Here is an 18,196-nt window from a genome sequence, read left to right on the forward strand (position 1 = left end):
AAGTGTATCAGTTTGTTTAAGTTGATGGTGAAGCATATCTTGTTGTATCAGTGATCAGCTGGCAGAGAGGTTTTAGGGATCCAAGTCATTTTTCATAGGTTTGGTGGGTCATTTTTCCGATTCGCGGGATTCCACTCTCTGCAGCTTTGTGGTACCAGGGATTGCGGTACACTAAGAGAGAATGTTATTAATTATTCAATAGTGCAAGGCACTCTTTTGACACTTTAATGATGAGAGTTAATGAGTTAACAATGAGTTAAACAGGATAAGCTAAGCATTAATGGATTCTATTTTTAAGGAGGGATTTGTCTCAGTGGCTATTTTTTTCCGTAGTAGGAGTGTTTACTGAGGCAAGTCAGCATATAAGGTATTACCTGTAAAGCTTTCAGAAAGTGAGTGAGATTTCCTGACTGCATCTAAAAAGTTGTTCTTTCTAATGGAAAAATGAACGCATGCCATGACATCTCTCTAAGTCAGGAATAGGAAACCTACCTGGTTTTGAACATTGCAGAATCCAAACCTCATTGAAGTTAATGGGAGCCGAATGTTAAAAAACAGTAATGGTGTTAGGTTCTCACGTACCTTGTGGATGAGCCTGATAGTGCAGAGGAAGGTCTCCCTTACGTATCTGACTTGTGGCCCCTGATAGAGCAGACAGGGGACCTGAGAGTTCAGTGCCTAGCAGGTTGGTTGTCAGAGGAGCTGCTCCAGAATTCCTGATGCCACAGGGATGAAGACCAGTGAGATGAGAGATCAGGACAGCAGGCAGTCTTGGAGCTGGATCAGGACACCACACACCTGGATACTAGCAGCAGCCCACAGCGGATCAGCCCTGAGGGATGTGGAGCACAGACAGGCACAGGCACACTGGATCATACACTGGCTTGAGAAGGTCGGGGTACAGGCCAGGTTGGTAGCAAGCAGACAGCATGGTAACCAAAGGAGCAGACAGGATCAAAGTCAAGGACAAGACGGGGTCAGGTGCAGGCAGAAGGCATGAAGAGTTGGGAAAGCTGCAGATCAGACAGCACTGGCTCTGTTTACAAACCCTGTTTAAATAGCTCATCTGGCACCAAGACTCACACACCGGCACTCGCAAACGTGCACCAGCAGCAGGATTCCTTCTGTAGAGCATTTCCTGACATTGCCCCCCCCCCCCCCAAAGGGCAGACTCCGGGCCAGTCTTACAGCATGGGTTTTCTTAAATGATTGCATCAGTCTTTTGGCATGGATATTTTTTTCAGGCTCCCATGAGTTATCTTCTGGCCCTTCCATTTAATTAAATATTGAATTTGGTTGTACCTTTTAATGCAGTCCAGAATTGCTTCGACCTCAAACTCCTCCTCTCTGTTGATTATTACAGGTTCCGATGGACCAGTGCTTAGTTCTGGAAAAAGATCAGGGATAACAGGTTTTAACAAAGTGACATGAAAAACAGGGTGGATTTTGAATGAATCTGGTAACTCCAACTCGTAGGCTACATCATTAATTTTCCTTTTCAAAGGGAAGGGTCCCACAAATTTTGGACCCAATTTCCTTGAAGGGCATGCTAGTTTTAGGTTTGTTGTGGATAGCCACGCTTGGTTGCCTGGTTCCAAGATTAATTCTCTACGCTTTTGTTTATCGAAGACCTTTTTTGTTATACTCCTGCGTCTTGGTCATGGTTTCCTGCAGTAGTTTGTTGTTATTGTTGAAAAAATGTATTGTTTCAGAGACCGCGGGAACTGAACATTCTGGAATGGTGCCCGGTAGGAAGGATGGGTGGAAGCCATAGTTGGCAAAAAATGGGGCTTGTTTAGTAGCAGAATGAGAGGAGTTGGCGTATAGGCCATGCTGCCGAAGCCGGGTTAGCACACTCTTGACATGCCTGAGGTGGTCATCCAATGACGATGAAAAGATTAGGATATCATCGAGGTATACTACGATAAATAGGTCTAAGTAATCTCGGAAGATGTCGTTGACAAAGTGCTGGAAAGTAGCCGGTGCATTACATAGACCAAATGGTATGATCAGGTATTCAAAATGCCCGAACCGGGTGCGAAAAGCTGTCTTCCGCTCATCCCCTTCTCTTATGCGAACCAAATTGTAGGCTCCCCGGAGTTCCAGCTTAGTAAAGATAATCGCAGCTCCTAGCCTTTGAAATAACTCGGGTACCAAAGGCAGCGAGTAGCGATTTTTCACAGTGATCTTGTTCAACTCCCGACTACACTGGGGCATAAGGTGTGATCCTTTTTTTTAACAAAGAAAATGCCTTCCATGGCAGGAAAGGTGGAAGGACTAATAAATCCCTTCTTCAAATTATCATCAATATATTCTCTCAGTGTGCCCAGTTCTAGTTCAGTTAAAGGAAACCTCCGGAACAGAACTTTGGCCCCTGGCAGGAGCTCAATCGGAACAGTCATAGGACCTGTGGGGAGGAAGGGTCTCCGCCCCTTTCTTATTGAACACATCCAAGAAATCATGATACGCCACTGGAACTACTTAGGACATTTCATTAACAGAGTCCAGACATAGCAAAGGTGAAGGGTCGCCTGTGACCTCTTGTAGACAATGTTGCTGAAAGTAAGTAGAAGTAAATGTGATTTCTCTGGAGACCCAGTTGATGTGAGGATTGTGGGCCTGTAGCCAAGGCATGCCTAAGATGATAGGAAATAGAGGTGAAAAAATGGCATCCAGGCGAAGTAACTCTTGGTGAAGGATGGAGATAATGGCCAGTAGAGGAGCAGTTTCCTGGGTGACTTGCCCAGACTTAATGGTAGTCCCATTTGCCAGATGTACAGATAGTCCTCGGGTCTTTGTTTGGAGTTGAATCAGGTGTTTAGCTGCAAAGGACAGGTCCATAAAGCAGCTGCAGGCTCCAGAATCAATAATGGAGGACACCTGGATGTTCCTTCCTGGAAGCTGTAACAGGATGGGAAGAGTGAGGTGAGTAGACTGGTTGGATAAGGTAGAAATATGAGAAGGTGAGATTCATAGGCACTTACGTAGTTTTGCTGGACAGGATCTCACGTAATGCCCCGGTTCTCCACAATACATGCTTGTGCTGTCGATGACAGCAGAGCTTTTCTGTTGTCAGACATGGACGGAGCAAGCCCAGCTGCATTGGCTCAGATGTATCAGGAGCAGGAACTACAGGAGTTGGAGGAGCCTGACTGGGGAAACTGGGAACTTTGGGTAACATCCATGTTGGAGGATATTGTCCTGAAGAGCTCTCAGATCGACGCTCTCTCAGACTTGATAAGAGCGTCCAGAGTTTGAGGTACTCCTACCAGTGCTAGCTCATCCTTTAGGGAATCTGATAGGCCCTTACGGAATTGGTAGTGGAGAGCAGCATCATTCCAATTTGTAGCGGAACCCCAATGCCTGAATTTGGCTACATAGTCTTCAACCGTTCGGCGGCCTTGCTGGAGAGAATGTAGTGCCGTTTCAGCAGTGGCAGTTTGTTGAGGGTCCTCGTATAGTTGTGACATGGCGTCCAAGAAGGTGGTAAGGTTTGTTAGAGATGCGGCTTTTTGTTCCAGGAGACGGTGTGCCCAGGCTTGAGGCTCACCCCGGAGAAGTGAAATGACAAACCTCACCTTAGTTGCTTCCAGGGAGAAGGTACGGGGCTGCAAGGGTAAAGAAAAGCTCACAGGCACTGCAGAATACTCTGTACTTGCTGCGTTCTCCTGCAAACCTTTTCGGGCGTAGGTACCCTTGGTTCCGGTGGTAACATGACTAAAGCAGGTGAGGAGGATGTAATGATAGTCGATGCCCCTTGAGGATTAGCAGGGGATGACAAGGCTTGGATCCGTTCTTCCAGCCAGGTATAACCTTGCTGTAAAATTTTGATAGCTTGTGCCAGACCTGCCAGGTGTCGACAAAGTTCTTCCATAGGGGAGGTTCTTTGCCCGGGCTCACGCATGGCTGTCTGATACTGTCACATTCTCACGTTTCTTGTGGATGAGCTTGATAATGCAGAGAAAGGCCTCCCTTACGTATCTGACTCACGGTCTCTGATAGAGAAAACAGGTGGCCTAAGAGTTCAGAATGGTATGAGTGCCTGGCAGGTTGGTTGTTAGAGGAGCTGCTCCGGAATGTCCTGATGCTACAAGGATGCGGACCAGTGACATGAGAGATCAGGACAGCAGGCAGTCTTGGAGCTGGATCATCGGATATCGGGACACCACACACCTGGCTACTAGTGGCAGCCCACAGTGGATAGTAGTAGGGGTCACAGGAAAGCTGCAGATCAGACAGCATTGGCTCTGTTTACAAGCCCTGTTTAAATAGCTCATCTGACACCAAGACTTGCATACGCGCACCAGCGCTCGCAAATGTGCACTAGCAGCTGGATTCCTTCTGTAGAGCATTTCCTCACAAATGGTCAATTTCTAGACTAATAGGCAAAGAATTTCAAATAAATGACATGGGGGGGGGGGTGCACTGCTTGGGAAACATGCATCAAAGCAAAGAAAAAAGTAAAAATTTAAATAAAGTCATGTTTTATCGAGCTAATGTTATTTTGTTACTGTGTGTTATTGATAACCATTGTTGTTTCCTTTGCAGGAATGCCAATCAGCTCAGCACCAATCTGTTTATTCTGATAGCAGCAGGGCGTTGCTCTCGGAATACAGTGCCTGCAGTGCTGCAGGTGGAGATTTCTCTGCCGCAGTAAAAAAAAGAACATATATGCCCAAGCATGAGGGGCTTGGGGTGGTCACAGGGCAGTTCACTTCTTGTTTCGGCATATATTTTTTCCACCTTTTTTTTGGCATAGATTTCAGTAAAAAAAATAAGTTGCATTGTTGAGTTAATGTTATGTCATTACTGGGTGTTAAGATTTAATGTACACGGGATGTTTCTACAACCTCTCCTGAACGATTTGACTTGACAGATAGTAACCCGCATTAAAAACATCCATTTTTCCACATTTACATGCCGCGTTTAGCAGCATTTTGCTGCGTTTGTGCTTAGAAGCATTTGAAAAAAATGTTTTTTTTCAAAATAGGCAAAAATGAAAAACACCTGTAAATGAAATGCGGCTAAATGTAAGTTACTGCATTTAGCCGCGTTTAGAAGCGTTTGGTGCTTAAAATGTCTCTAAACTCAGCATCTGAACTAATTTTTTTGCTTTCCAAAAATGGCTTCTAAACTCAACTGCCTAGAAACAACTATAAATGACCCCGTGTACATGTACTGATAAGATAACATAGAGGAGAGTTCAGGAGCAGTTGAAAAAAATGCCCAACTGCTCCTAAACGTCCGTTTAGCAGCAGCAGTGTACATGAGGCCTTATTGTTAACCGTTGTTGTTTGCTTTGCAGGAACGCCAATCAGCTGCAACACTGATCTGTTTATTCTGACACCAGCAGTTAAAAAAAAGAATGTACAGTATCTCACAGAAGTGAGTACACCCCTCACATTTTTGTAAATATTTTATTATATCTTTTCATGTGACAACACTCAAGAAATGACACTTTGCTACAATGTAAAATAGTGAGTGTACAGCTTGTGTAACAGTGTAAATTTGCTGTCCCCTCAAAATAACTCAACACACAGCCATTCATATCTAAACTGCTGGCAACAAAAGTGTGTACACCCCTAAGTGAAAATGTCCAAATTGTCCAAAGTGTCAATATTTTTTGTGGCCAACATTATTTTCCAGCACTGCCTTAACCCTCTTGGGCATGGAGTTCACCAGAGCTGCACAGGTTGCCACTGGAGTCAGCTTCCACTCCTCCATGATGACATCACGGAGCTGGTGGATGTTAGAGACCTTGCGCTCCTCCACCTTCCATTTGAGGATGCCCAACAGATGCTCAATAGGGTTTAGGTCTGGATGCTTGGCCAGTTCATCACCTTTACCTTGAGCTTCTTTAGCAAGGCAGTGGTCGTCTTGGAGGTGTGGGGTTGTTATCATGTTGGAATACTGCCCTGCGGCCCAGTCTCCGAAGGGAGGGGATCATGCTCTGCTTCAGTATGTCTCAGTACATGTTGGCAACCATGGTTTCCTCAATTAACTGTAATTCCCTGGTGACGGTAGCACTTATGCAGCCCCAGACCATGACACTCCCACCACTATGCTTGACTGTAGGCAAGACACACTTGTCTGTACTCCTCACTTGGTTGCCGCCACACACGCTCGACACCATCTGAACCAAATAAGCTTATCTTGGTCTCATCAGACCACAGGACATAGTTCCAGTAATCCATGTCCTTAGTCTGCTTGTCTTCAGCAAACTGTTTGCAGGCTTTCTTTTGCATCATCTTTAGAAGAGGCTTCCTTCTGGGACGACATGCAGACCAATTTGATGAAGTGTGCGGTGTATGGTCTGAGCACTGACAGGCTGACCCCCCAACCCTTCAACCTCTGCAGTAATGATGTCAGCACTCATATGTCTATTTTCCAAAGACTACCTCTGGATATGACGTTGAACATGTGCATTTAACTTCTTTGGTCGACCATGGCAAAGCCTGTTCTGAGTGGAACCTGTCCTGTTAAACTGCTGTATGATCTTGGCCACCATGCTGCAGCTCAGTTTCAGGGTCTTGACAATCTTCTTATAGCCTAGGCCTCCCCGGGGAGGGAAAATGGCTAATTGGGCCCAATTTGGACATTTTCACTTAGGGGTGTACTCACTTTTGTTGCCAGCAGTTTAGACATGAATGGCTGTGTGTTGAGTTATTTTGAGGGGACAGCAAATTTACACTGTTATACAAGCTGTACACTCACTACTTTACATTGTAGCAAAGTGTAATTTCTTCCGTGTTGTCACATGAAAAGATATAATAAAATATTTACAAAAATGTGAGGGGCGTACTCACTTTTGTGAGATACAGTATATGCCCAAGCATGAGGATATATTTTTTTCCCTTTTTTCCTGGCAGAGACTTGTTTATCCACATCAATGATATGCCTAAGCATTATGAGTGTGGGGTGGTCAGTAGGGGGTAGGGCCTATGCCTCGGCATATTCTTTTTTCACTTTGTTTTGACAGAGATTTCTTTATCCGCATGGATCGATGTGAATGGAGGAATATGTTAGGTTATTTTTTGTTCATATATGCCCAGCATTAGGAGCGTTGGGTGGTCAGCAGGCAATAGCTCCTATGTATACCAACATTAGAAGAGTGGGTGGATGTGTGGCGGAAGCTTCTAATGTTAGGCATAAAATGCCAGGAAAGTTCAAACACCCCCACACGACCCCTTTTTGGAAAGTAGACACCCCAAGCTATTTGCTAAGAGGCATGTTGAGTCCACAGAATATTTTATTTTTACACAAAGTTGTTACTTGAATTTTATATTTCTCACACAATCTATGGGTATATGTGGGTATATGTACCACATAACACATTCTGCTACTTCTCCTTAATATGGAGATACCACATGTGAGAGACTTTTTGGCAACCTAGCCACGTACAGGCCCCTAACATCCAATGATCACCTTCAGACTTTCAAAGGGCTCATGTCGCATCCTCACTACCTTTCACAGTTTTGGAGGCTCTGAAATGTCAGGATAAGACAAACACACCCCCCCCCCCCCAAAAAAAAAATGACCCCTTAGACACCCCAAGGAATTTCAGCCTCCAAAACTGTGATAGGTAGTGAGGAAGTGACATCAGGAAATTATGCCCTTTGGAAGCCTGAATTGGATTTTGGGCCCCTGTACACTTTTTAGACTTCAAAAAAGTCTCTCACATGAATGGGTTTTGTGGTGTATTTCCCATGGTATGTGTGAGAAATATCTCTCTCTTATAATGGCAACCTTATTAGAAAATTTTTTTTTTTTTTCATTTTTCCAAAATGTGTGGCAAAAAATAAAATCTTCCATGGATTCAACATGCCTCTCAGTAAATAGTTTGGGGTGTCTACCTCCCAAGAAAGGGTCAATCGGCGGGGGGGGGGGGGGGTATCCTGGCATTTCAGGGCCTCTGAAACTGTGATAGGTTGTCAGGTAGTAAAATGAGGAAATGATGCCCTTTGAAAGCCTGAAGGTTGTTATTGGTTTTGCAGCCCCTATTGCAACTAGGCTCCCAAAAAGTCTCATACATGTGTTATCCTAGTACTCAGTAGAAATAGCAGAATGTATTTTGGGGTATAATCCCACATATACCCATGGCATATGGGAGAAATATCTCACTAAAGTGATAACTTTGTGTAAATATATATATATACAATTTTCCATGGGCTCAAGATGACTCTCAGCAAATTCCTTGGGGTGTCTACTTTCCAAAAAGAGGTCATTTGGGGGGGGGGGGTTGTACTGCCCTGGCATTTGAGCAACTAAAGAAATGCGATAGGCAGTCAGAAAGTAAAAGCTGCTTATATTCCAGTATGTATACCATAGTTTGTAGACGCTATAACGTTCACACAAACAAATTAATATGCACTTATTGGGATTTTTTTATTAAAGACATGTAGCAGAATACATTTTGGCCTTAATTTATGATGAAATTTGAGTTTATTGAGTTTATTTGTTATAACAGAAAGTAGAAAATATTGCTTTTTTTTCAAAATTTTCATAATTTTTTTGTTGGGTACAGCATTACATGACTGAGCAATTACCAGTTAAAATACTGCAGTTCTGGTCATGAAGGGGGTGAAACCTTCCAAGTGGTTAAGAAGGAGTGGTTGAGAGTGGTAAAAACACAGGATTTTTTTCGGAAACCCCAACCTCCAACGGCAAGTGTAAATGAGGCAATAATAATATACTAATCACTTCATGACCAGGCCATTTGTTCCTATTTGGCACTGCACTACTTTAACTGGCAATTGCGCAACATTCAACATTCAACATTCAACATTGTACACAAATTAAATTTATATAATTTTTTCACACAAATATAGCTTTCTTTTGATGGTATTTGTTCACCACTGGCTTTTGTATTTCTTATCACATAAACGAAAAAGCCCAAAATTTTGAAAAAAAAAAAAAACAATATTTTTTACTTTCTGCTATAAAACATATTCAATTAAATCAAATTTCTTCTTAAATTTAGGCCAACATGTATTCTGCTACAAGTCTTTGGTAAAAAAAATCCCAAAAGTGTATATTGATGGGTTTGCGTGAAAGTTATAGCAACTACAAACAATGGTATCCAATATACTGGAATTTTAAAAAAATTTCTTTATTTTATATAGTTGTGGTGGCAATCAGCGACTTATAGTGGAACTTTGATAGTGCACCAACCAATCTGACACTAACTGACACTCTGTGGGAACTTACTAACTGCCACTGATATCAACAGTGACACTAATACAGTGATCAGTGCTAATAATATACACTGCACTGCACTAATTACACTGGCTGGCAAGGGGTTAACATCTAGGGGAAATTAAAGGGTTAATTGTGTGCTTAACAATGTGTAATTTGTGTAATATGTCCTGCTTTTTGCTACAGATCGATTTGTTTATTTTCCCTGCTTTGTAGGGAAAAGAAACAAAGGGATAGTACCCTCCTGTTTGTCACCACAGGGCTCTGGCCTGTAATTCTACACAGCAGATCAGCAGGTCCCAGCCATGAATCATTCACTGAGATCTGCTGACTAGGGATGGGCCAACGGTTCGGCCCGAGCATAAGTTCGGGCCAAACTTTGGTTTGTTCGGATGTTCTGTGAACACCGAACAATATGCGGTATTTGGGGCAAATTCGAAAGCCGCCGGAACACTGTTAAAGTCTATGGGACATTAACATGAAAAATCAAAAGTGTCCATTTTAAAGGCTTATATGCAAGTTATTGTCATAAAAAGTGTTTGGGGACCTGGGTCCTGGCTCAGGGGACATGTTATAATGACATTTTTTTTTTTTTAAATGGACGTTTTTTCGGGAGCAGTGATATTTTTAATGCTTAAAGTGACACAATAAAAATGAAATATTCCTTTAAATATTGTGCCTGGGGGCTGTCTAAAGTATGCCTTTTTCCCATGTTTAGAACAGTACCACAGCAAAATGACATTTCTAAAGGAAAAATTGTCATGTAAAACTGATTACGGCTGTAATAAATTGTCAGGTCTCGGCAATATAGATAAAACTCATTGAAAAACAGAACATGGGACCCCCCCCCCCGTTCATTACCAGGCCCTTTGGGTCTGGTATGAATATTAATAGGAACCCCAAACCAAAATAAATGTAAAAAAAAAGAATTGCATGGGGGTCCCCCTAAAATCCATACTAGGCCCTTCAGGTATGATATGGAAATTAAGGGGAACCCTGCGCCAAATTTTTTTTTAAAAATAGCGTAGGGGTGCCCCAAAAATCCAAAGCAGACCTTATGGGTCTGGTATGGATTTTAAGGGGAACCCTGCACCAAAATGTAAAAAAAATGGTGTAGGGGTCCCCCTCAAAATTCATACCAGACCCTTATCCGAGCACGCAACTGGCAGGCCGCAGGAAAAGAGGGGGGGCGAGAGAGAGCGCTGCCCCTCCTGAACCATACCAGGCCACATGCCCTCAACATGGGGATGGTGCTTTGGGGTAGCCCCCCAAAGCACCTTGTCCCCATGTTGATGGGGACAAGGGCCTGATCCCCACATTTCTTGCCTGGTGGTTGTGGAGGTCTGCGGGCAGGGGGCTTATCGGAATCTTGAAGCCCCCTTTAACAAGGGGACCCCAGATCATGGCCTCACCCCTGTGTGAAATGGTAACGGGGTACAAGTACCCCTACCATTTCACAAAAAAAGTGTCAAAATGTTAAAAACAACAAGACACAGTCCTATTAAAAAAAAAATGTCCTACGATGTCTATTCATCTTCTTCACGCTGTGATGGACTGTAAAACAGGTGACCCCGCCCCCCTCTGACGCCACAGGGAAGCCGTGGGAAAGTGGCATCAGAGGGGGCGGGGTCACCCAGAGACGTCACTGGGTGTCCCTGCCCTTGGTTATATAAGAACTGTCAAAGGCGCTGAAGTGTCACACGGCATGAGCCTCCCATTGAGGTGGATCGGTCTTGGATTTTTTTTTCTTTTTCGGTCCGTCGCAGGGAGATAGAAGGAGATGAATGGACATCGTGGGACATTTTTTTTTTAATAAAGGACCTGTCCCCAAGCTGTGTCTTGTCGTTTTTAACATTTTGACACTTTTTTTGTGAAATGATAGAGGTACATTTGTACCCCGTTACCATTTCACAAGGGGGAGGCCAGGATCTGGGGGTCCCCTTGTTAAAGGGGGCTTCCAGACTCTGATAAGCTCCCTGCCCGCAGACCCCCACAGCCACCGGGAAAGGGTTGTGGGGATGGGGCCCTTGTCCCAATCAACATGGGGACAAGGTGCTTTGGGGGCTACCCCAAAGCACCCTCCCTATGTTGAGGGCATGTGGCCTGGTACGGTTCAGGAGGGGGGCACTCTCTTGTCCCCCCTCTTTTCCTGTGGTCTGCCAGGTTGCGTGCTCGGATAAGGGTCTGGTATGGATTTTGGGGGGGGCCCCATGCAATGTTTTTTAATTTTAGCGCAGGGTTTCCCTTAAAATTCATACCAGGTCTGAAGGGTCTGGTATGGATTTTGGGGGGACCCCTACACCATTTAAAAAAAAATTGGCGCAGGGTTCCCCTTAACCACTTCAGCCCCAGAAGAATTTACCCCCTTCTTGACCAGAGCACTTTTTGCGATTCGGCACTGCGTCGCTTTAACTAATAATTGCGTGGTCGTGCGACGTGGCTCCCAAACAAAATTGACGTCCTTTTTTTCCCACAAATAGAGCTTTCTTTTGGTGGTATTTTATCGCCTCCGTGGTTTTTATTTTTTGCGCTTTAAACAAAAATAGAGCGACAATTTTTAACAAAAACGCATTATTTTTTACTTTTTGCTATAATAAATATCCCCCAAAAATATATAAAAAAAACAATTCTTTTCCTCAGTTTAGGCCGATACATATTCTTCTACTTATTTAAAAAAAATAAGCGATTATTGATCAGTTTGCGCAAAAGTTATAGCGTTTACAAAATAGGGGATAGTTTTATGGCATTTTTATTAATATTTTTTTTTTTTTTTAAATGGCGGTGATCAGCGATTTTTATCGTGACTGCGACATTATGGCGGACACATCAGACATTTTTGACACATTTTTGGGACCATTGTCATTTACACAGCAATCAGTGCTATAAAAATGCACTGATTCCTGTGTAAATGACACTGGCAGTGAAGGGGTTAACCACTAGGTGGCAGTGTAGGGGTTAAGTGTGTCCTAGGGGCATGTTTCTAACTGTCAGGGGGATGGGCTGTGTGTGTGACATCACTGATCTCTGCTCCGATGACAGGGAGAGGAGATCGAGTGACACTGTCACTAAGCAGAACGGGGAGATGCTGTTTACATCAGCATCTCCCCGTTCTTCCTTCCCGTGAGGCGATCGCGGGTATCCCCGCAGCGATTGAGCCCGCGGGACCCGCAACCCGACTTACAGAGCTTGCCGCGGGCGCGCACATGCGCCCGCTGGCCGCCTCTTAAAGGGTACGTGGTTTTGCCTGTACGAGCCCTTCTGCCACAGTATATCTGCGTGAGGCGGTCGGCAAGCGGTTAATTTCCATATCAGATCCAAAGTGCCTTGTATGGATTAGGGGGGCCCCCATGCAATTTTTTGAAAAGAATTTGGTTCGGGGTCCCCCTTAATATTCATACCAGACCCGAAGGGCCTGGTAATGGACTGGGGGGGGATTCCATGCTCTTTTTTTCAATGAGTTTTATCTATATTGCCGAGACCCAAAAGTTCATTATAGCCGTGATCAGGAAAAACAGTGACACGGGAAAAATGCGCCACTTTACAGGCATAATATAAACACTCCCCAGGTACAATATTTAAAGGAATATTTCATTTTTATTGTTTCACTTTAAGCATTAAAAAAATCACTGCTCCCGAAAAAGCGTCTTTTTAAAAAAAAAAAAAAAATGCATTGATACATGTCCCCTGGGGTAGGACCCGGGTCCCCAAACACTATTTATGACAATAACTTGCATATAAGCCTTTAAAATGAGCACTTTTGATTATTCATGTTTGTGTCCCATAGACTTTAATGGTGTTCATGTGTTCTGCCGAAATTTTTGCCTGTTTGGTATGTTCTGATGCGAATCAAACTGGGGGGTGTTCGGCTCATCCCTACTGCTGACAAGCTCCTGCTGTACCAAATCACAGGTGAGCAGGCGGGCTGAGTCGTGTGCGTGCGCCCTAAACCTGGAAACAGGCTGCAATGTACGTCGCTGTGCCTGTAGGAACCACCCCATCACAATATATATGTACTGCAGCGGGTCGGCAAGCGGATAATGATTACAGAGTTGCATTCATTTGTTCTTTTTATATCTGCCTAGAGTTCAACTTTTTAAAAAAAATATATATATATCTCTTGTGTCAGAAATAATTCTGTAATATTTCATTCAACATTGTATGTTGGAGAATATGGTAAATGTAATTTCAATGTAATTATTTTATTACATCTGTTTGGTATCACTTTGAATATTCATTAATGTTAAATATTAATTTAAGTAATAAGACAATGCTGGAACTAATTTTACACCACTGGACAATATTGCATATAATTGCATTATTAATAATTGCGTGTAATATCCTCAAGGAATAGAATTGGAATGTAGATATTTTTGTTTAACATTTATTAAGCAGAGGCAAGATATTAAATAAAATAAGATGAAAGGAGTTGCTCTTATTTTTTGCCTTGGTAAGAATTGTTAACTATTTTGCAATAGGTTATAAGTAGAGGTCATTAAAGGCAAACTTACAGAAGTTATTAGTGTCACTGAAAGATGCTCTATTTATTTCTAATTAACATTTTGTTGTAAATGGCACTGGTTTGTAACCCACAAAAATAATTTTCATAGCTAATTGAAACACAAAAATCAGTTTTTTGGAAGTTAAAATGTTCATTTTATAACTGCTAAATGTTTCCCTTTTCTATGCAGCCAATATATTTTCTGTTACAGAGTATATATGTATCGTAGCTGATTAAAAGTGTAAAATACAAAACATTTATTTTTTATTTTTACATGGAGTAGTTATGTGCTTGAACCCTGTCAGGTTTTTACTGTGGCCAGTGCCCTCACAGTATAGAGATTTCCTGTCACTTCCTGTTTCATTCCTAGGACAGGAAGTGAAGGCAAACAGTACACGGACAGCAAATACAAAGGTTTTAAGCCTTCCCTGCTCCATTCAATACAAAACAAACAATGTTTGTGCTACATATAAACTTTAACTACTTCCCGCCCGCCGTATAGTAAATTGACGGCGGGCAGGATGCAGTCTCGTTCTGGGACAATGTCATATGACGACACCCCAGAATGGCCACTCTTGCGTGCCCACTGGTGCACGCAGCATGGTGATCATGGCTATGCCATGTTCCTAGAACACGGCGTGACCCCAATCTCAGTTAAGAGCCGATTACGTGGCTCTTTACCCATGTGAAGATGCTTCTGATTGGCTCACCTCGCTTCACACTCTGTCAGTGTGAGCTGAGAAGAGCCGATAAAGGGCACTTCTTTGTTTACGTGTGACCAGCTGTGATTGGACACAGCCGGTCACACATAAACAAAGAAGTGCCCTTTATTGGCTCTTCTCACCTCACACTGACAGAGTGTGAAGCGAGGTGAGCCAATCAGAAGCATCTTTACGCAGGGGAGACATGTATAGGTAATCAGGGTACCGATCATCAGTGCCCGATTACAGTACAGCCCCATCAGTGCCCATCAGTGACACCAGTCAGTGCCCATCAGTGACACCAATCAGTGCCCATCAGTGCTGCCAGTCAGTGCTGCCTTTCAGTGCCCATCAATGCCTAGTTATCAGTGCTGCCCATCAATCCCCATCAGCGCCATCTATCAGTGCTGCCCATCAGTGCCGCCCATCAGTGCTGCCTATCCATGCTGCCTATCAATGCCCACCAGTGCCACCTATCAGTGCCCATCAGTGCCACCTATTAGTGCTCATCAGTGCCACCTATCAGTTCCCATCAGTGCTACCTATCAGTGCTCATCTGTGCCAACTATCAGTGCCCATCAGTGCAGCATATTATTGCCTCCTCATCAGTGCCACCTAATCAGTGCTCTCAGTGCCGCCTCAGGGGTGTCCATAAGTGCTGCCTTATCAGCGCACATCAATGAAGGAGAAAAAATACTTATTTACAAAATTTACTGACAGAGACAAACTTTTTTTTTTTTTTTTTTTAATTTTCTGACTTTTTTCTTTTTATTTAGCAAAGAATAAAAACCCAGCAGTGAAATAAATATGACCAAAAGAAAGCTCTATTTGTGTGAAAAAAAATTAATTTGGGTACAGTGAGTGGCGGCCCGTACATAGTGGGCACACGGCCGCCGCCCCCCCAACCCCCTTTGCCGCCCTCCCTATCCATGTGCCTGGCCCCTTTCAGGACGCCGGACACATGAATTACTATGGCGGGGATAGGTGGGGGTGCGTATTTTGAAGTACGTGTTAGAGCCAGAGGCTCTAATAGGCTTCAAAATAGGGTGGGCTCGGGGCACAAAGCACTGCGTCCCGATCCCACCCTGTTGTGTGATGATAGCGAATGCATTTTCACTATTTTCACACAAACATTCCTCCCCGCCAATCAGGAGGCAGGTCTGTAAGACCTGTTTCCCGATTGGCCATCTGTATACCCTGATCTGTATACCCTAATCTGTGAGGCTGTGCTGTATACCCTGATCTGTATACCCTAATCTGTGAGGCTGTGCTGTATACCCTGAGCTGTAAGGCTGTGCTGTATACCCTTAACTGCGAGGCTGAGCTGTATACCCTGATCTGTGAGGCTGAGCTGTATATCCTGAGCTGTATACCCTGAGCTGTATACCCTGATCTGTGAGGCTGAGCTGTATACCCTGATCTGTGAGGCTGAGCTATATACTCTGTCCTGTGATGCTGAGCAATATACTCTGTCCTTTGATGCTGGGGCTGTATACTCTGTCCTGTGCTGCTGGGGCTGTATACTCCTGACACTATGGGTGGAAGCAAGTGAAATTCAGGGGACAGATTGGGTGGATAATATAAGGGGTCGGGCTTATGAGAAGTGGGAGGGGTCAAAAAGGAAGGGCGGTATAGATACCAGTCAGTGGATTGTGTTTTGTTACAGTGGTGTGAGCTAAAGTTCTCAAAGGCAAAAATAAGGACCTAGAAATAGCAACAGATATATGTTTTTATGCTAATTGTAGCATGCTCAATAATAAGTAATTAATAACATTTACAAAAATGTATTTCCTCCCACAAAAATCACAGTACTCCCCTGACAATACCTTCATCTGCTTTTTTTTTTTTTTCAGAAGGCAGGAGTAGGGATGAGCCGAACACCCACCTGTTCAGTTCGCAGCAAAACATGCGAACAGGCAAAAAATTTGGCAGAACACACGAACACCGTTAAAGTCTATGGGGCACGAACATGAATAATCAAAAGTGCTAATTTTAAAGGCTTATATGCAAGTTATTGTCATAAAAAGTGTTTGGGGACCCGGGTCCTGCTCCAGGGGACATGTATCAATGCAAATTTTTTTTTTTAAATTGGACGTTTTTCGGGAGCAGTGATTTTTTTTTAAATTTAAAGTGAAACAATAAAAATGAAATATTCCTTTAAATATCGTGCCTGGGGGGTGTCTATAGTATGCCTGTAAAGTGGTGCATTTTTCCCGTGTTTACAATAGTACCACAGCAAAAGGAAAAATTGTCATTTAAAACTGATCGCGGCTGTAATGAATTGTCGGGTCTCGGCAATACAGATAAAACTCATTGAGAAAAAAAGCATAGGATCCCCCCTAGTCCATTACCAGGCCCTTTGAGTCTGTAATGAATATTAAGGGGAACCCCGAGCCAAAATTTTAAAAAACTGCGTGGGGGGCCACCTAAAATCCATGCCAGGCCCTTCAGGTTTGATATACAAATTAAGGGGAATCCTGCGCCAAATTTTTTTTAAAAAATGGCGTAGAGGTCCCCCCAAAATCCATACCAGACCCTTATCCGAGCACGCAACCTGGTAGGCTGCAGGAAAGAGGGGGGATGAGAGAGCGCCCCCCCTAATGAACCATACCAGGCCACATGCCCTCAACATGGGGAGGGTGCTTTGGAGTAGCCCCCCAAGCACCTTGTCCCCATGTTGATGGAGACAAGGGCCCTTTGGTTGTGGGGGGTATGCGGGCAGGGGGCTTATCAGAATCTGGAAGCCCCCTTTAACAAGGGGACCCCCAGATCCCGGCCTCCCCCCCTGTGTGAATTGGTACCGGGGTACAAAAAATGTCAAAATGGTAAAAAAGACAAGAGACAGCTCGGGACAAGTCCTTTATTAAAAAATAAAATAATAAAAATGTCCCCCGATGTAAGTTCATGCTGCCTGATGGACCAAAAAAGAAATTTAAAAAAAAATTCAAGCGATCTGCCTCCATGTGAGGCTCTCGCCGACTGACGCGTCTTCGCTGTGACAGCTCTTATATAACTGAGGGCGGGGCCACCCAGCTTCCCCATGGGTTCCCCATGGCATCAGAGGGGGCGGGGCCACCCGGCTTCCCCATGGCTTCCCCATGGCGGGGTCAACTGTTTACATCAACGGGTGGCCCCACCCCCTCTGACGCCATGGGGAAGCCATGGGGAAGCCCCTGTGGCATCAGAGGGGGCGGGGTCACCCGGTTACCTCACCGGGTGGCCCTGCCCCCTCTGACACCATGGGGAAGCCCCCGTGGCATCAGAGGGGGCAGGGTCATCTGGTTACATCACCGGGTGGCCCCGCCCTCAGTTTTATAAGAGCTGTCACAGCAAAGACGCGTCAGTCGGCGGGAGCCTCCCATGGATGCGGGTCGGTTGTGGCTTCCTTTTTCTTCTTTTTTCTTTTTTTTTCTTCTTTATTTCTTTTTCTACCCAAAAGCACCCTCCCTATGTTGAAGGCATGTGGCCTGGTACGGTTCAGGAGGGGGGGCTCTCTCTTGTTCCCCCCTCATTTCCTGCAGCCTGCCAGGTTGCGTGCTCAGATAAGGGTCTGGTATGTTTTTTTGGGGGGACCCCTACACCATATTTTTTTTTAATTTTGGCGCAGGGTTCCCTTTAAAATCCATACCAGACCCTTCAGGTCTGGTATGGATTTTGGGGGGACCCCTACGCCACTTTTTAAAAAAAATTTGGCGCAGGGTTCCCCTAAATTTCCATATCAGACCCAAAGAGCCTGGTATGGATTTTAGGTGGACCCCCACATAATTTTTTTTATTTTGGTTCAGGGTTCCCCTTAATATTC

Source organism: Aquarana catesbeiana, linkage group LG01 (assembly GCF_042186555.1).
Source record: "Aquarana catesbeiana isolate 2022-GZ linkage group LG01, ASM4218655v1, whole genome shotgun sequence".
Taxonomy (NCBI): domain Eukaryota; kingdom Metazoa; phylum Chordata; class Amphibia; order Anura; family Ranidae; genus Aquarana; species Aquarana catesbeiana.